This window comes from Panthera pardus, unplaced genomic scaffold (genome assembly GCF_024362965.1).
Source record: "Panthera pardus isolate Hobbes unplaced genomic scaffold, ASM2436296v1 HiC_scaffold_8, whole genome shotgun sequence".
In the NCBI taxonomy this organism is placed as follows: domain Eukaryota; kingdom Metazoa; phylum Chordata; class Mammalia; order Carnivora; family Felidae; genus Panthera; species Panthera pardus.
In genome coordinates, this window is record NW_026527013.1 from 77,726,140 (window position 1) to 77,747,072 (window position 20,933).

The 20,933-nt window shown below is 40.9% G+C and overlaps 1 pseudogene; it reads right to left on the reverse strand.

Moving 5' to 3' along the window:
- Nucleotides 1-268: 268 nt before the first annotated feature.
- Nucleotides 269-1,942, reverse strand: LOC109268078 (heterogeneous nuclear ribonucleoprotein A1-like; annotated as a pseudogene).
- Between the last annotated feature and the right edge of the window lie 18,991 nt (nucleotides 1,943-20,933).

Consider the following 20,933-nt stretch of genomic DNA (forward strand, 5'->3'; position numbering starts at 1 on the left):
TTTGTTTGTTTGTTTGTTTGTTTGTTTGTTTTTTGCTGAGGTTTTAATTTGCATTTTCCTAATGGCTAAGATGTTGAACATCTTTTCACATGTGTATTTACTTACTCTCTGTATATACTTTTCAGTTAGATTTTTGTTCATGTCTTTGTGCATTTTCTAATTGGATCGAATTGGATTATTTGTTTCTTATTGTTGAATTTTGGGACTTCTTTTTTTTTCAAGAGACTATTAAATCATTTATTGATTGCACATGATAATGGACAATACACAAGCTTTAATCCCATCTATAATTTTATCTGATACCATAATTCAATTTAGATATATTGCATAGGATGTGCCAACAATCATATTAATAACCAAATAAACTCCAGGACTTTGCTTGGGTGACCCTTTTAACGGTGAACTCCAGGTCACAACACTTTAACTGTCAGTTCAACCACACCAATGTTTGTGGAGACAATGGCTTCTGTGCCCAAGCAGGTTGCAAATAAATTTCAAATGGAACCTGGCATCACCCTGATGGAATTCTAACTTCACACTGTTGGGGTAGTTTACCAAGATGGCTTCAGAGTAGACTAACTTTACACAGCACATTTTAAAAAAGACACATTTATTCAGCGTCATGATCAGACTATTACATTTAGCAATCAACAGCATGGGTGCAAAAAAAAATCTACATTAAAACCCTTTGTTGGAATGCTTTACACTTTGCACAGAACAGAAACTAAAATAACCTGTTATACAATTAGTCACAAATACAGTCCTCGAGTTTTTTGCCCATACACATGAGTATTGTCTAACACATGTCTTCTTTGTAGCAGCTAGGCCCTGCCACCACTGTGCTTGGCTGAGTTCACAAATCTGTTGTAACCTGTAGCTTTTCTGTCACTTCTCTGGCTCTCCTCTCCTGCTAAGCTTTGTGTCCTGGCAGTAATTAAAACCTTCTGCCACTGCCATAGCTACTGCTGCTGCTGGAACCGCCTTAGCCACCTTGGTTTCGTGGTTTGGCAAAGTATTGGCCTCCACCACCATAGGGGCCAGAGCTTCTGCCTCCAAAATTTCCTCCTTTCATGGGTCCAAAATTTGAAGATTGATTGTTGTAATTGCCAAAATCATTATAGCTTCCACCACCTCCAAAGTTGCTTCTATCGTTAGCAAATCCGTTATAGCCATCCCCACTGCCACCATATCCACCACCACCTCGACTGCCACCAAAGCCACCTCGCCCACTGAAGTTTCCTCCACGGCCAAAGTTGTCATTCCCACCAAAACCACCTCCACGACCACCACCGAAGTTCCCAGAACCACTTCCACCTCTTTGGCTGGAAGAAGCACTAGCCATCTCTTGCTTAGATAAAGCTTTCCTTACTTCACAGTTGTGGCCATTCACAGTATGGTATTTTTGAATGACAATCTTGTCTACAGAGTCATGGTCATCAAATGTTACAAAGGCAAAGCCTCTCTTTTTGCCATTGCCTCGGTCTGTCATGATTTCAATCACTTCAATTTTCCCATACTGTTCAAAATAATCTCTTAGATGATGTTCTTCAGTGTCTTCTTTAATGCCACCGACAAAAATCTTTTTCACAGTTAAGTGGGCACCAGGTCTTTAAGAATCTTCTCTCGAGACAGCCCTCTTTGGTTCTTCAACTCTTCATCCACCTTGTGTGGCCTTGCATTCATGGCTGCATCCACCTCTTTCCACAGTGGCATAGGTGACAAACCCACAGCCTCTGGAGCACTTGGTGTTTGGATCTCTCATTACCACACAGTCCGTAAGCGTTCCCCACTTACAGGGAAGCTCAAAATGGCTCCTCAGACTCTCATCGGTTGTTTCAAAGCTCAAACCTCCGATGAAAAGCTTCCGCAGCTGTTCAGACTCTTTGGGAGACTCTGACTTAGACATGACGGCAGTGGGAGGGGAGACTTTCACGATGCTTACTCAGCGACATCCACGGGTGGAAAGGAGTAATCTTGAGACTTCTTTATATATTCTAGAAACAAGTCCTTTATCAGACACCTGATTTGCAAATATTTTCTCCCAGTGTATAATTGATCTTTGTAATCCTCTTAACAGTGTCTTTTACAGAGCAGAAGTTTTACATTTTGATGAGGTGCAATTTATCAAGTTTTCCTTTAGTGGATCAGGCTTTTGGTGTCAAATCTAAAATTTCTTCACCTAATCATGAAGATGTTCTTCCATTTAATTTGTAAAAGTTTTATCATTTTATGTTTTACATCTATGTCCATAATCCACTACAGGTTAATATGTTCAACTTAAAATTTTTTGGTAATATTTATTTATTTTTGAGAGAGAGAGAGACAGAGAGAGAGAGAGAGAGTAGTGGGGGGGGGGCAGAGAGAGAGGAAGACACAGAATTCAAAGCAGGCTCCAGGCTCTGAGCTGTCAGCACAGAGCCTGATGTGGGGCTCAAACACACAAGCAGTGAGATCATGACCTGAGCCAAAGTCGGATGCTCAGCTGACTAAGCCACCCAGGTGCCCCAATACATTCAACTTTAAAGTCAAAGAGGTTGAAAATATGGTAGGTATGCAGGTGATACAAGCCCCCAAGATAAAATTTATAAGCATGCCATATCAGAGTTTAGTGTGATGGTTGAGAATGTGGGTTCTAGAGCCAAGCTGCTTGGTTTTAAATGCCTGCCCTACCTGGGAGCCCTAGGGAACTATGGTAAACTCTGTCTTAGTTTCTGTATCTGCAGAATGGGATTAATGAAAGTATTTGCCTTAGATGGTTGTTTTGAGAACTTACTGGGATAATACACGCAGAACACTTAGAACTATACTCAAAGAAATGCTGCCTATTATGCAAAATTTGGGTAGTTACAGGGAAGACAGGTCCAAGTAGGGAGCTCATGTGAAAAAAAATGTTTGTATAGACAAAAAAGTGGAGAGGTTAACTTAACTTACTTGCAATTTTTAACTTAAATATTTGTACAATTTTTGTTCATTGATATATGCTTATAAACATATGTCTTCATCCTGAAATAGCAAAGTTTGCACAGGATCAAAATAACAAGGAATTTAAATCCATTCAGTGAAAACAAGAGTCCCTTGTTTACAACTGTATAGATTCTCAAATGCATTTTTTTCATATTCTTGTTGACATTTTACAAAGCAAAGTCACTGTTTTAGATTATCAACTATGAGAAAATGGTCACGATTTCCATGCAAGTAAAATAGCCCAGCAGTAGGGTAAAAGGGCATCACCAGAGTTCATAGTTGTAGCCTGATATGGGGGGTCATGTAGATTCTCAGCCTCTCATAGTGGGGACTTCTGGGCCCCAGCCCTTGGTACCACTAACAGAATGCTGTTGGGGCATGGATCTTTCTTATGGTCTCTATCTTCACTGAAAATGAGGAAATGAGAGAGATGTTGATATAGGAGGGTTGACTAGGTGGAGAAAGAGGTTCCTGGAAGTGAGAGGAAGAAGCTATTACAAATATTAGGCATTAAAAGAGAGAGGACAGAGGAAGTGAAGAGCTCCTGAGATTACTAGAAAGAGGTGGTCTTCCCTTGGACTGGTCATTACTTTGCCAGGAAGCAGCTGAGGGGCACTGGGCAATTCACCCACTCTCTCTGTGCCTGGGTTTCCTTTTCTGCCTCATCATGAAAAGAGTATCTACCCCACACACTTCATGGGCTGTTATCCATTTACATGAAAGTTCTTTAAGCAAAACATAAATATATGACATTGTTTTATTTCATTGTGGACCAAATAGACATATATTTTTGTTCATTCTTGTTCTGGAGTACACCTTAAGAATTAGCACAGTCTCCCTCTCCTGCTCTCTCGGTCTTAGATTTTTTTGGTTCCCCTCTCCACCGTATTAGCAGTGTCTCAGCAGTGCGCTGTGGCTGGCTTTACCAGAGATGCTCTTTTGTGTTAGTAACTGCTACACCATGTTTCTAGTTAGATCATTAAGCTCACTCTCCTCTCCTAACTCTGTAATGTGGGAAACCGACCCAGATTATTTACCCTATGCCTTGCTACTTCTCAGATGTCTTTGTGCCTAAAAAAACACAGGCCCTAAGTCTACCCAAGGAAACAAGCTTGAATTTGTCTTAAAGAATAGATATATGAATATTAGTTTAATCAACATTATGAAATACAAATGTAGATTCACATTACTCACAGTTCTAGTGAAAACTGTGCATGTGCACATGTGGAGTAGTTTGAAGAGAAGACAGTTTTTTTTAAGTACTGTAAATTTGTCTATTTTTGCAGAAAACAGGAGAATATTTTTTAGGGTTTGCTATTATGAGGGTTATGATCATCATTGCCTTCAATTTTTAACTATGTGTGTAATCAATGGAAGTATTTTTAGATACATTCACAGTTTTACACTAAAAATGGAAAGGTAAAGAATTAGTCCTTTGGGAGATATTTTGTAGGGAAAAATCTAGTGACCACAAAGTCCCTAAATTAAGTATGAAAACATGGGAGAAAATTTCTAATAGTGGGCCATATAAAGACCTTGGAATAATCTCAAGTTTTCTTAATTTAAATACTTACTTGTTATTCATATTTTATTCCCCATTGCAACCTCATCAAGTTTAAGAAATAGAGTCATATGTGTATCAGGAGAAGAGAAATATATATATATGTTATTTTTTTCATGATTTGAGGAAGCACTAGGAAGACTGTCTTCTATCATTAGAAATCTACCATTAGAGAACTATTCTTTGGGGAGTACCAGCTCTCCAGGAGGGAGACATATTAAGCTGCTGTCAGTCAAGGGATGCCTGGGTGGCTCAGTTGGTTGAGCATCCAACTTCGGTTCAGGTCATGATCTCACAGCTCGTGAGTTCGAGCCCCGCGTCGGGCACTGTTCTGACAGCTCCGAGCCTGGACCCTGCTTCGGATTCTGTGTCTCCCTCTCTCTCTCTGCCCCTAACCCACTCACATTCTGTCTCTGTCCCTCTCAAAAATAAATAAACATTAAAAAAAATAAAAAGCTGCTGTCAATCAAGAACACATGTACAAGCCACATAGGATCATCATGAAACATAGGGTCTAAATTCAGATGGAGCTAGGATTTAATTTGGCTTTGGCACTTACTAGCTGTGAGATTCTGGGAAAACTATACTTACCTTCTCTGAGTCCCAATTTCTTCACCTATAAAGTGGGATTAATAAAAATGAAAGACCCAATTTTAACGAGCTGATATATTTGAAGATTCCAATACAATACTTAGTTTAAAGTAGGCTCTTAGTGCATGGCAATGATAATTATCAGTAATAGCAGCAATTTAGAATATTTAGTTCAGACTGGGGCTTGCTTAGCTTTGGGGGTACATGAAGACATTAAAGAGGTACACAGATTTAGATAATTTTAAGGGAGTCAATTTCCAGATTCTACGTTTCTGTACATAAACACTTTTTCTGTACTCATCTGCTTGCAAATACACCTGCCTCACGTTGCTTCTCCTTTTCCATCTTTCCTTTTACAATTTCCCTTATTCTGCCTTTTAAGAAAGAGGCATATTTTTCATATCATACAATGGTACATTGCCACTGGTGAAGAAAGCTCTGGGATGCCAAGCAAAGGCAACTTAGTCTATAGGTATTTGAGAGCTTCCATTAATCAAAATGGAACCATAATCCAAACATAATAGGGCACCATGTCTTTCCCTGTTCTATGCTTATGCTTATCTCTGTTAAAGGCCAAGCATAACTGTTATGGAGTGAATGTTTGTGTCCCCCTCCCCCCCAAAATTCATATGTTAACATTTTAACCCCCAATATGATGGTATTAGGAGGCAAGGAATTTGGGAGATAATTAGGTCATGAGGATGGAGCCTTCGTGAATGGGATAAGTGCCCTTGTAAGAAGAGATATGCAGGTTCCCTCTTTGCTCTCTGACAAGGAAAGGATGGGCATCTGCAAACAGGGCATCTGCAAAGGATGGGCCCTCCTCAGACACCAGATCTTCTGTGATCTGGCCTTCCTGGCCTTCAGGACTGTGAGAAATTAATGCTTCTTGTATAAGCCACACAGTCTATGGTAATTTGGCAGAGCATCCTCAACTGGCTAAAACGATACCATAAACAGGTGTGCTGGCTGCTGACATATATTTAGATGTGTTGCTTTCAAGTATATTATGGATTAGGTGAGGGCTGGGTGGATAATGGCTTTTTTTTTGGTCTTCACTACTGGCAAAGAAGATATTGTTCTTGAGGAAAGACTCCCTTGAGAATGGAGCAAAAAGAACATCTCTTGGAAATATTGACGATGGCAGCATGTTATTCACTCAGGTGACAAACTCATGATAGGTTTCTGTACTTCAGCTATCTATCTATCTTGAAATGTTCAAGATTTGTAAAAAGCATCCTGAGAAATGCCAATCTGCTATGAGCTGTACTCTCTGCAATTTTAGCATCTCAGTAATGAGGATGGGTTCAGTGAATACTCTGATTTATCTGCATATTAGTCTCATCTCAATAGTATGATTTGCATGATTACAAGATGAAAAGACCCACAATTTCTTCCAACATACCAATGTTGTCTTTTATATTGAGAAACATGTATTAGAGGCAAGTTAGTGTTTTGTATTTTCTTGAATATTTATTCAAATTAATAGGAAAAACATTTTCATTGATTTTTGCCAAAAGTTAGCAAAATATGAACTGCATAATCATTTTTATGCAGTTACCAGTCTCCTGCTCGCTGTCACTCATCAACAACTTTTCTGCTTATTTATTAAATCCTACCATGTACTTATTAGGAATATTAGTTAGCTCTGACTGCCATAACAAAATGCCACAGACAGGATGGCTTAACCAACAGAAGTTTGTTTTTTCAGAGTGTCCTCACATGGTGAAGACAGAAAACTCTGGTGTCTTTTCCTTTTCTTATAAAGACACACATTGGATTAGTGCACCACCCTTATGACCTCATTTAGCCTTTATCACCTCCTCACAGGCCCTGTCTTCAGATACATTGGAGGTTAGGGCTTAGATACAGGAATACAGGGGTGGGGGTGATGGGGAGGGGTATGTACCCAATTCAATCCATAACATTAGGTTTAACTTAACAGGAATATAATTTTTTTAATGTTTATTTATTTTTGAAAGAGGGAGACGGAGTGAGAACAGGAGAGGGGCAGAGAAAGGGAGACAGAATCCAAAGCAGGCTCCAGGCTCTGAGCTGTCAGCACAGATCCTGATGCAGGGCTCGAACCCACGAACTGTGAGATCATGACCTGAACTGAAGTTGGATGCTCAACGGACTGAACCACCCAGGTGCCTCTATTTATTTATTTATTTATTTATTTATTTATTTATTTATTTCCCTATGCAAGACTCACCAAGGCTCTCTTCTTGCTGGTGTGATAACCAGAAATATTAAAAATATTTTTTAAATGTTTTATTTTATTTTTGAGAGAGAGAGATTGAGAGAGACAGAATGCAAGCAGGGGAGGGGCAGAGAGAGAGGGAGACACAGAATCAGAAGCAGGCTCCAGGCTCCAAGCTGTCGGCATGGAGCCTGATGTCGGGCTCGAACTCACGAACCGTGAGATCATGACCTGAGCCAATGTCGGACGCTTAACGGACTGAGCTAGCCAGGCGCCCCCAGAAATATATTTTTTTAATTTAAGTTTATTTATTTTGAGAGAGACAGAAACAGCATGAGAGGGGGCAGGGCAGAGAGAGAGAGAGGGAGAAAGATGCCCAAGCGGGCTGTGCACCATCAGTGCAGAGCCCAACGTAGGGCTTTAAGTCACAAACTGTGACAACATGACCTGAGGTGAAACCAAGAGTCGGAGGCTTAACCGGCTGAGCCACCCAGGTGTCCCCAACCAAAAATATTTTAGATCAGGGGTCGGCCAGGTGCCTTCTTTAAAAAAAAATTGTTTTAAAATGTTTATTTTTGAGAGACACAGAGTGCGAGCGGGGGAGGAGCAGAGAGAGGGTAACGTAACAGGAATATAATATAATATAATATAATATGTTGCAGATTATAGTCTAAATAATGTTCTCAACAATCCTTAGTGTACTTTTGTAAGCTTGTATTTATTAGTGACTGGGTCTTTTCCCTTCCTGTCAATTTACATAAAATATTTAAACTGTACTCTTAAAAGTAGACCACCTATTTAGGTTCAAAGACAAGTCAAAATTTTCCCCAGATGCAAATCTAGTATAAAATGACCCAAGATTTAGAAAAACAGTTTGATTTAATTAGTATTAATGTCTCCCTTTCAGATGTTGATATACTGTGAAATTCTGCCTTTAATTATATAAACATCATTGACTTCCACCAACGTTGGGAAGAAATCATTAATGTACAAATATAAAATACCCTCCAGTGTCTGTGTCATTTCTTCCCATTAATTGCAACAGTTAGATCAAAATTTTCAAATATACAGAAGTATCTAATTCATTTTTTCATGCTTGATGCCTAGAAGTGCAAATACATCTTTGATGATTGATGAATGACTAATTAACAAATATGTGAATGAATGATCTCCCCAATCAACTAGCTTATTTGACTTTCTCTCTTTTTAAAAAATTTATTTAAATTCAAGTTCGTTAACATACAGTGTAGTATTGGGTTCAGGAGTAGAATTTAGTGATTCATCACTTACATATGACACCCAGTGCTCATCCCAACAAGTGCCCTACTTAATGCCCCTCACCTATTTAGCCCGTCCCCCCACCTACCTCCCCACCAGTGACCCTCAGTTTGTTCCCTGTATTTAAGAGTCTACTATGGTTTGTCTCCTTCTCTGTTTTTATCTTATTTTTCCTTCCTTCCCCATGTTCATTTGTGTCTGACTTTTTGTCATATCTTTACTACACACTTTGAGATGACCTAAAAAAAATGAAATGTGACATTAGCATGTAAGTGTTTGTTCACAGTCAAGGAGAAAAGTCCTAAAATGCACAATTTGCAATTTTGTTTTTAACTCTACTTTTATATATTTTAGCTCCATGAGCAAGATGCCTCTAAGTAAAAGATGAACAGTATAATCAATAGTCACGTAATAAGTCTTGAGTAAAATTTTTTTTTCATACTTCCTAGAAACTGAGAAAATGCAGAACTCTAGAGACTCGGTAATAGTAGTTTGGTCTGGCTTGTTTTTTGGGGTAGGCAGTTTCCAATTCTCCCTTTTCAAGAAAATAGAGGACCTAACCAAGTTGTCATCAGATAATGAAAATATTTTTTTGATAATAGATCACTCTGCACTTTTTGACTTATAACTAAGAAGGCGTCCAAGTAAAAGAGTGCCATTTCCATGAGAAAATGCCTAACATCCTCATTACTGATTTAATAGAACAAGTTTTCTTGGGGCTTATGTCTATAAAAGTGAAAAATAGGAAAAGAATGGCTGCTGAATCCTGTCTCATTTCAACAATAACTAACAGCCAAAGATACATGAACTTATTTAAAAAGATTCATTTATTAATTTTTATTGATTTTCAAATAAAACTTTACTTGCTATGTTTGATAATTATTTCTCAAAATACATTACATATTTATGTTGCTTTGGTCCATTGTGTACTCAAAATCATTGTTGAGATAAGTCAACCCAGAAACCTTTAAAAACTTAGAACTTTGTGGTCATGCAAAATTGCAGTGTTTAAATTTCAGCCCAAAGACAATTATTTTTTTATTGTAGTGAATTTAATAGAGTGATCAGTTAAAATCTTTCAAATACAAAAATCTATTGCATTACATTACATTTCTTTTTTTGGGAAATATGAGATCAAGGAGAAAAAGGAATGACATATAGTCTCTAATAGTCAAAAAAGAGCTTGTCTGTGGATTTTTAAATGAGTAAGGATGGGTATCAAATTACTTTGGCATTTAGAGTTTATTGGATGCAAACTATGATGTAAGTTTTATTTAAAAATCAGGGGTGCCTGCGTTGGCTCAGTTGGTTAAGCATCTGGCTTTGGCTCACGTCATGATCTCATGGTTCATGAGTTCGAGCCCAACATCAGGCTCTGTACTGAGCGCTCAGAGCCTGGAGCCTGCTTTGGATTCTGTGTCTCCCTCTCTCTCTGCTCCTCCCCCACTCATGTTCTGTCTTCTTTCTCTCTCAAAAATAAATAAACATTAAAAAAATGAAAAAAATCAATATCTGTAGCATGCTAGAAAATACTATTTTGAAGCTATTCAAATTTGTGATGAAAAAATTTAGATGTCTATCTGAAAATGTGCAAGGGGATTCATAACTTTTCAAAATTCTTTTAGGAGGTACGAGAGAAAAAAATTGGAGGACCACTGATTTAATGTGTCAAGTCTTTACAATTTTAACAATCGATGATGATGGACTTCATGGGGAAGAAGTGGACAGAAATATTTAGAGCATAGAGAAAAGCAGACCTAGGTGTGCTGTTGACATGAGCTATAGTGACAGAAAAGTAGAGCTGGAGAAATAATTACCAAAAAAAATGCACCCAGTTCCCAAAGTTCTGAATTTCTGAGACATGATCTCATCTATTATTGATGAGATTTTGCAAAGGGGATTTATGTTGAAACTGGTTCTCTTTTCTGAGGGATTTAATTAGGTTGGAGACCAGTTCTCCATTATCATACCCATGATTACTATGTGCCTGGGACTGTGTTAAGTGCCAGAGACACAAAGATGAACATAAAAAAGAAGGTCTCTCAAGGCGTGTTCAGCATAGAAGAAAACTGGAAATTAATTGAAGTTGGAAGTCACTGAATATGTGCTTTGAGTGCTTTTCATTTATATCCCATGTTTCTCCATACAAAATATTTGAAGTGGGTGTCATATGAGTTGTTTAAAGAAGATGGTGATGGATTTGTGATAATTATAACAACTCCTTATATGTGTGTAGTGTTTTATAGTTTATAAGGTGATTTCACGTAAGATAGCTTACTTGATGTTAACAACAACCCTTTGTGGCAGACAAGACCTGTGTTATTACTCTCACTTTATTTATTTATTTTTAATGTTTAATATTGAGAGAGAGAGAGAAAAAAAGCACGAGTTGGGGAGGGGCAGAGACACTTAACCGATTGAGCCACCCAGGTGCCTCTTATTCTCACTTTAGAGATCAGAACACTATGGCTTAGAAGGATTAAGTTTTGACCACATCACACTGTGTGGCTACTAAATGGCAAAATAGGGGGTGCCTGCATGGCTCAATCAGTTGAGTCTGACTTCAGCTCAGGTCATGATTTCACAGTTCTGTGAGTTTGAGCCCTGCATTGGGCTCTGTGCTGACCGCTCAGAGCCTGCAGCCTGCTTCAGATTCTGTCTCTCTCTCTCTCTCTCTCTCTCTCTCTCTGCCCCTCCCCTGCTCATGCACCATCCTTCTCTCTCTCTCTCAAATATAAATAAACATTAAAAAAATGTTAAATGACAGAATAGGATGGAACTCAGGCACTTTAGGCTCGTAGAAGTTTTTGGCACTTTGTAGCCTGAGTCACTGAGTTTCTTCTTCTGCACATTGGAAAAGACAGTCCCCTTTGGGCCTCATCTGTTCTGACACATCATGCTATTGTACCAAGTCTACAAGGCCCTGAATGCTCTTTTACCTGGGCTGTTTCTCAGGGTTGTTTATGTAGCTGGTAACCTGCAGAGATCAGGTAACAAGCACCCCGAGGTATAAGCTGAGCTTACTGTTTGCTATAAAAGTATATTTTTCTCAAACTCAGTTACGATAGAAGCCCACTGCATACTATTATCCATCTGAGCCCATCATGTTGCCCTATGGGTTTTGAGGCCAATTGTAACCTAGGCAAGTGTACCGACAAAGAAACTCAAATATATACTCACAAATATAAACTCATGCTTCTTACTGTGCTGTAAGTGATCAAGTCCTTTGTTTTTGACCTACGAGCTTTGTGTCTTCTGCCAGCATCCACGAAATAGTATCTGAGTAACTGATCAGTTTGTACTAATTAAAATCCAGTTTAAAATCTAATCTTAGACCTGACAAGACAATGACACAACTTGCTTGAGAATGTTTGAGGACCATGTGTGAGGATGTGTAAGGTATGATGCGCCTCCTATGGGGCTTCAAATGGGGTGTATCCCCAGAGTCTGTATGTTTTATGCTTGTAGTGATGTCTCTGGTACTTTGTCTCACAGGATCCCCCTTAGGATCTCTTGTAGGGCTGGTTTAGTGGTGACAAATTCCTTCAGTTTTTGTTTGTTTGGGAAGACCTTTATCTCTCCTTCTATTCTAAATGACAGACTTGCTGGATAAAGGATTCTCGGCTGCATATTTTTTCTGTTTAGCACACTGAAGATCTCGTGCCAATCCTTTCTGGCCTGCCAAGTTTCAAAAGAGAAATCAGTCACGAGTCTTATAGGTCTCCCTTTATATGTGAGGGTACGTTTATCCCTTGCTGCTTTCAGAATTTTCTCTTTATCCTTGTATTTTGCCAGTTTCACTATGATATGTCGTGCAGAAGATCGATTCAAGTTACGTCTGAAGGGAGTTCTCTGTGCCTCTTGGATTTCAATGTCTTTTTCCTTCCCCAGTTCAGGGAAGTTCTCAGCTATAATTTCTTCAAGTACTCCTTCAGCACCTTTCCCTCTCTCTTCCTCCTCTGGGATACCAATTATGCATATATTATTTCTTTTTAGTGTATCATTTAGTTCTCTAATTTTCCCCTCATACTCCTGGATTTTTTTCATCTCTCTTTCTCTCAGCTTCCTCTTTTTCCATAACTTTATCTTCTAGTTCACCTATTCTCTCCTCTGCCTCTTCAATCCGAGCCGTCGTCATTTCCATTTTGTTTTGCATTTTGTTTAAAGTGCTTTTCAGCTCCTCGTGACTGTTCCTTAGTCCCTTGATCTCTGTAGCAAGAGATTCTCTGCTGTCCTCTATACTGTTTTCAAGCCCAGCGATTAATTTTATGACTATTATTCTAAATTCACTTTCTGTTATATTATTTAAATCCTTTTTGATCAGTTCATTGGCTGTTGTTATTTCCTGGAGATTCTTCTGAGGGGAATTCTTCTGTTTGGTCATTTTGGATAGTCCCTGGAGTGGTGAGGACCTGCAGGGCACTTCCCCTGTGCTGTGGTGTATAACTGGAGTTGGTGGGTGGGGCCGCAGTCAGACCTGATGTCTGCCCCCAGCCCACCGCTGGGGCCACAGTCAGACTGGTGTGTGCCTTCTCTTCCCCTCTCCTAGGGGCGGGATTCACTGTGGGGTGGCGTGGCCCGTCTGGGCTACTTGCACACTGCCAGGCTTGTGGTGCTGGGGATCTGGCGTATTAGCTGGGGTGGGTAGGCAAGGTGCATGGGGGCCCAGAGTCTGAATTCAAGAATCCGAGAGTCAAGAAAGAGACCTGTCAAAAGGAAGCTGGCAAAAATTGTCACACACTTATCTAGAAACAGGCATACACAGAACAGACTAGGTCCAAGAGATTTGTTGGTACTGTGGCAGGCTTGGTATTTTACATATGTTATGGTGTCAGACTGTGTAACCCCAACGTGCAAAAATGTAATATCATTGCTCTGTCATGAAATTTAACTTTGCTTTCTGGTTCTAATCTCCCAGTGGTAGATCATGGAAACTTAGAAAGGAGACAGTTGCTCCAAGGTTGAACTCAGACTCCCTTCCTCCTTGTTCTTCATGGTAGTGGAGTGGAATAAGGTAAATTCAGGCTAAGGTACCTTCTGTCTCTGCTGGCCTCTGCTGAGGTGTGATTCATCCCCTCCAGTCTTGGGCATCTTGTCTCCTCTTGCCCCATGGACAGTGGTACTGCTGGCCCCTTTGTGGCCTTCAGTTGTGACATTCATATACTCTGTGTTCTCCTCTGTCAGGGACCCCTTCTGGTCCAAGTACCCTCTCCCAGCACGTAGTTCCTTTTCGTTCCATTTCTTGTGCCCTGCTGGGGTATGTGGGCTCTCTGAGGCCCATCTGCTTGGCTGTTTGCTTCTGTCATTGCTCATCTATCACTCATGTGCCATGTTGGGCTTAGGGTTTCCCTAGGAAGCTTGCATCTCACTAGGATGCTAGGCTCTGGCCCTTTTCTTTTAGACCCCTCCATGAACAGATCTGGGGTTTCTATTTGAATATCAAACTTGCTATCCCCCACATCCCATTTAGGGTATTGGGAATGGAGAGCTGGGGACCGTCTCAGTGTCTTACACATGAATTCTAGTCATATCCTCTGTGATTTCCCCCCATTTATTAAATTTTTAACTAATTTTAATCTACGTTTACATTTTTCTTCCAAAAATGGTTTATGGTATAAGGGTCTCTGAATCCTTGGGGTTTGGACCTTGAGATTTAAAGTTAAGCCTTTGGTATTTAGAAGAAAAAAAACACGAGAAATCTTTTCTTTCAAACACCTGCCACTCACAATAGAAAGCCATGGCCTGCAGAACAGGGTCTCTGCTATAGAGTTAGCTCATAATCCATGGTTTATGTTCTGCCTGGATGATCCTATCCTGAGGGTGGTAAGTACTGAAGGTACCCACTGGCTGCTGAATAGTAGGTGAAAGGAAAGGGTAACAGGAATTTAAAAGTACAGAGTTGCCCCACTACCATTGGGAAACCATGCATATTTCAAGGATCTTCATCAAGAGACCATGGTGTTCCCAGGATGTTGGCTAATTGAAACTGGTATAAAGAAGCTGCAACCCACTCAAATTACATTGCAACTTGCCAGAAATTAAGTAATGGTTTCCTGGAATTGGAGAGTACGATGCATGCAGTATTTATCTAACACTGTCCTGAAACGTCTGGCCTCAGCTTCTGGAGGGCCAACAGGGTTATTGAGATAGTAATGTCTCTAGAACAGAGAGCAGTTTATCAGTTCATTCAGGAGCCCAGCTTTTGTAGGATGGAGTTGATGGGCTCAGTATGAAAAGCAGGATCCTTTGCTCCAACCCTGAGCTGTTTGAAAACTCAATCTGGATTATACGTCTGGGTTGGGATTCAGGAATTTATATTTTCACAGGCTTCTTCTGGACCGTGTTTTGAGATTATACTCATTGAAGTGGCTGAGATAAAAATTAAGTAATTAGTGGCAGTACCATTTTTCTATCCAGGCCAGAGGGTCTAGTATGAGGTCTGTGGTTTAGGGGGGATGGGGAGTCTGTGGGCTCAAGGAAATATGCCAGCCTGCAGCCTAGGACCAGCCTTCTAGACCATGGGCCCCTGGAATGTTCCACTCAAATGGCACTGAGCTGATGCCTAAGTTTTGTATGGGTTTTTCCCCAGGTTTGACCTCTAGAATGGGTACCCAGCTGTGGACAGCCTTAGGCCTCAGTGGAGCTAGGGGGCAGCTGTTTGACGGGATGTGAATGGAGCACCGCTGTGTGAACTGAAGTGTCTACTAGTAGTCAGAAGAAGCCTCAAGCAGAGGCCAGGCTGTGGGCAGACCCGGAGTGTAGTCTTTGGGCCATGTACCCCAGCATTCTTGGCATCTGGTGTTCCAGGTGCTTCTGAAGGCATATTTATGAGGTAGGAGAACAGAACATGTCTTATTCAGCAACTCTTTAGCTTTGATTTATAACTTCTAAATATGTAGACATATGGTTTCTGGGCCTCTGTGGTATTCTTGCCTCAGTTTCCACAAATGTTTGGGGTTAGACCTGATCTATGCATTCAAATTATTAATGTCTTAGAATTGATTTCTTCTGATCAAGAAACAGTCCTTCAAGCCAAGCCTGGGGGAAGGAAAAATCAATGAGAAGGAAAAAGAAATGTGACCTCTGGATTGGCCTCATTGTGTAGCCCAGTGAGGGAACAAATCAGGGGGATGCTCTGGGGCAGGATTTGGAAGCCCATCTGCAATCCTCTCCTCTAGAGATGGGGTGGGTCTGGGGGCTGGGTGGGCTGAATTGTCACTCCCAAGGTCATACCAGACCCTGTCATTGCCTATCCTGTATTCCATCTGTGATTGCAAAGCGCTGGTCCCATTCTCTGACTCTCCCTCCCACCCAGTGCATTCCCTGTAGCATCCTGTTTGCTAGGACTATGTAACAGGGTACCATAGACTGGGGGACTTAAGCAAGAGGCATGTATTCTCATATGGTGCTGGAGGCTAGAAGTCCAAGATCAAGGTGTTGGGTTGGTAAGTTCTTCTGAGGGCTGCAAGGGAGAATCTGTTCCATGCCTCTTCCCTGTCTTCTTCTTGTGGTTCGTTGGCCATCTTTGGTGTTCCTTGCCTTATAGACACATCACTCCAATCTCTGCCTTCATCTTTACATGGCCTTCTCCCTATGTGTGTATCTGTGTCCAAATCTCCCATTTCTATAAAGACATCGGTCATACTGGATTTAGGGACCCACCATACTCCAATATGACCTCATCTTAATGTAACTAATTATATCTGTAGTAGCTGTATTTACAAGTAAAGTCATGTGTGGAGGTACTAGGACTTCAACATATAGACTTTGAGGGGCTCCTGGGTGGCTCAGTCAGTTAAGCGCCGACTTTGGCTCAGCTCATGATCTCATGGTGCATGGATTTGAGCCCTTGCATCTGGCTCTGAGCCAGAGCCTTCTTCGGATTCTGTGTCTCCGTCTCTCTTTGCCCCTCCCTCACTTATGCTCTCTCTCTCAAAAATAAATAAACATTAAAAAAATATATATAGATTTTGAAAGGACACAAATTAAACCCATAACATACTCCATCTCCAGCAATCTTTCAACACCACTAGGACCTGTAATCTTATCTTGTATGCTTCCCTAATGCCTTCCCCTCTCTCCATATCTAGTGCCAATACCCTAATATCTCATTAAGACTGCTCCTTTGCTTGCTTCCTTGTAGCTCTCACTTTGTTGACTTTCTTGGTTAAACCACAACCCTGGTAAAATCGAGCTCTCCACCTACTTGGTGTTTGATCCCATGAAGCCGAATGTGGCTGGAGAAAAATAACCATGCTGACTCTTCTCATTTTAAATTCATGAACATAAACCCTAAGTTGGCTCTTAATTGCTGTTTGGCAAGCATACTCTCTCCTATATCATCAACTTCCTCCTCTCTATTGGGTCGTTGCTCTCACCACACAAACATATTCGCATTTCTCTCATATTAATTGTATTTTAAAAAACTTTCTTGACCCCACATCTGCCAGGAGCTCTCTCCCAAGCTCTACTATCTCTGCTGCTTTTCATAGCATGGTTCTAGAATTGTCTATTCCTACTTTCTCCAGTTCCTCTCTTTCCATTCTCTTAAGTTCTATCCCATTGAGTTTATGTACCCCTCCCCAAAGTTCTCATGTCAAGATTACCAAAGACCTTCAAGTTGTGATGTCTAATGGCCCATTTTAGTCTTCATTTTATATGATTTATTAGTGACAATTGACACAGTTGATCACTCTCTCCTTTTGGATACAACTTTCTTCCCTTGGCTTCCAGGATGCTCTGCTGTTTTCTGCTTGTCTCACTGGCCCACTTTTCTCAGTGTCCTTTGCTGGCACCTCTTCTTCTCTCAGCTTCTGCAATGCCCAGGGCTTTGACTTTGAGCCTCTTGTCTTCTCCATCTACACTTACTTTGGCTGATCTCAGCCAGTGTCATGGATTTAGGTAAGACCCAAATCAAGTTTATGTCTCCAGCCTGAATCTTTCCTTTGGACTATAGGCTGATATGCATTGACTTTCTCAGCTTCCCCACTTGGATATCTAATATGTCCCAACTCACTATATCCAAAACTGCAGCCCCAATCTCACCCTCTCTCCTACTGCTCCATCCTTCATTGGGTCAGGCCACCCCAGACTCAGTCTCCTTCCCCTCACAGCTAACAGGGACTTGTGCTGAGCCTCCCTTCAGAGTGTGTCTGGAGTTTGTTGCCTTCTCACTGTACCCACCATGACCACCTGGCACCCACCACCATCACCCTGATGATGGCCTCAGTCTCTGCCTAGCCTCCATCCCTGCAGTCTATTTCCAAGGCAGTGGCCCGAAGGATTTGTGTGACACTTCAGCCAGGTTAGTGCCCCCTCTCCTGAAACACTACAATGGCTCTCCGCTCCATTTGGAGCAAAAGTCCAAGTCCTTATGAGGCCCTACCAGATCTGGGAACCACCACCATGACTTTCCTGACCATCCCTCCTCCTCTTCCCTGGTGTTCCTTCTTCTCCCAGGCTTTTCTCTCTCCTCTTCCTTGAACACACCAAGAACGCACCCTGCCTCTTAGCCTCAGCCCTGGGTGTTCCCTCTGCCTGAACTGCCCTTCCTTTAAGTAACGTTATGCCTTCAATCTTTGCTCAGATGTCAACTTCTTGGTGAGGCCTCCCTGGCCTCCTTGTTTAAAGTTGGAGACACTGCCCAGCATCCCAGCTCTCCTTCACCCTGCTGCGTTTCTTTCTATGGCATGTTTTACATTCTCATATACTATGTGATGTACTTTTGTATTATGTTTTTTGGTCATTCTGTGTGTCACCCAGTAGAATGCAAGCTCCGTGATGTTTATTGGTGCTTCTTTTCTTCCCTGAGTCTAGAACACTGTCAACACCTAATATGTGCTCAGCAAATATTTGGTGAATGGATGAATGGTAGGCTACTCAGAACTAGGCAACAAAAGAGAATGGACTGGCAAAAGGGGATGGTGGACTTGGCTAGGACTTAGCTAATTAACACCAGAATCACTCTGCAATTTTACTTGGATGCCACTTGAAAGCAATGGTATGAAGATTGGAGTGTGATTTGTTTGTTAAGTGAGCTAAGCATGGTTTATTCCTAAACACAATTCAGTGAGTACTCCTTTGTTGCTTTTAGAAAGTACTGACTGATAGATGCTACCTCCTCCTCCATGAAAGCCCATTATGGAAAGGAATTGGGGGGCATTAATGTGAAGAGGCTGCAGGGCAGGGAGACCTGGTTTTCATTCGACAGGCCCCATCAGATTCTGTGCAAGTTGAGATCTGTCCATGTCAAAAGATGCTTTTAAAAAATACCTTTAGGGGCGCCTGGGTGGCTCAGTTGGTTAAGCATCCAACTTCGGCTCAGGTCATGATCTTGCGGTCCGTGAGTTCGAGCCCCACGTCGGGCTCTGTGCTGACAGCTCAGAGTCCAGAGCCTGTTTCAGATTCTATGTCTCCCTTTCTCTCTGACCCTCTCCCATTCATGCTCTGTCTTTCTCTGTCTCAAAAATAAATAAACATTTAAAAAAAAATAAAAAAAAAAAAAAAAAAAAAAAAATACCTTTAAGGTGCACCTGGGTAACTCAGGTAGTTAAGCTTCTGACACTTGGTTTCAGCTCAGGTCATGATCTAAGGGTTTCATGAGTTCCAGCCCTGCATCAGGCTCTGCACTGTCTCTCTCAAAATAAATCAATAAATGTAAAAAATAAAAATATTTTAAAAATACCTTAACAAACACATGTGTCCTTATCCCTTGATAGAGTTGCTATAGTCTGAAGTTGCAGCGGTGACAGGTTTCATCTATGACAGTCTAGTGTCCCTGCTGGCTTAGTAACTGATCACTGTCCCACAGAATAATAGGCCACAATTTAGGGTGAGAGGAAAATAAAAACTTCTCGGATCATTTATTTGTTATAGGAACACTTCTTGGGAAGAGTGAGGTATTAGCAAAAAAGTATTGCTGATTTTTATATTTACAGAACGTTATTTACATACATGAATAATATTTGAAGTTTCGTAAAAGCCCACATTGGTCCCAGTCAGCATCTAAAACATGGACAGAGAATTAGCACGAAAGAGGAGTGTAGCCCTCAAACTGTGCGGTTTGTATCCCTGTGTCTGGCTTTATAATTGTTGCATCTAACTTGTAGAAAGTCGCTTTGGTTTTCAGTCTAATTAGTAGTATACTTCCTTAGTTTGGTTTCTGGTGTTACTGAATTTCTTCTTTTATCTTGGATTTCCTCAGCAAATACAAAGATGGACAATTGAACTTACTTCAATTTATTGGATATGTTAAGTGATGAGGTTTAGCCAAGCTCGTGAAAACAATGGAAAGGTGAAATCATGAAAAATGGAAAGATTGGCAGAACAAATGCATAGTGAACAAATTGTTGAAAAGAAGGTACTTCTTTTACAGAAGTGACAGTTTCATAGAGATTTGAACTTTAACATTTTATGTTTATGCTTGTCAGTCAATTACTTCATCCACCTGGACTATATGGATGAATTTAAAGGAACCACTTAATCTTTCTGGGTTCTTTGTGTAAGGCTTTCCTGACCCCTCCCTAAATTTGGAGTCCCAGGAACTTGCTTGGATTATTACTCAGCCCTGGGACAAACCCTTAGGGATGCGCAGTAGGGGAGGGAGGACAAGGCAGGACAAAGGGAGTGATAAGGTCAATTTAGTGCAACAAAGGGATGAGAGAAGAGGAAATAAGGAAAAAAGGATCAGACACAGGCAACATGGGCAGTGACTATAATAAAGTTAATTATTTTCTGTAACTGGTGGAAATAAATTTTAGAAATGTACTTACTCTGTTAAATAAACAGACTACTTTGAAGGTGGTTGACTGTATAGTCTGTTGTGTTGTAGGTGAGAAAAAGTCCATCTGAATACTTTCTGGTCACACTTTCAACTCAGATCGCTACAATTCTTCAGAAACAGGTAAGGGGTACCTGGGTGGCTCAGTCAGTTAAGTGTCTGACTCTTGATTTTGGCTCAGGTCATGATCTCACAGTCTTGGGACTCTGTGCTGGCAGCACAGGGCTTGCTTGGGATTCTCTCCCTCCCTCTTTCTCTGCTCCTCCCCTGCTCACACACACACACACACACACACACACACACACACACACACACTCTCTCTCTCTCTCTCTCTCTCTTTCTGTTAATAAATAAACTTAAAAGAAAAAAAGAGAAATAGCTAATAGAATAGACAAGGGAACTCTCAGTGTGGCCATGATTCACCTCCCTGCCCTGTTATTCACTACTCTGTCACAAATGGCTGGTGGACACATGGCTAGGATAGAATAACTTTCATTTTGAGGATTCATGAACTGATTCAACACTGTGTGTGTCTTTATGTTTTGACACCATTTGAG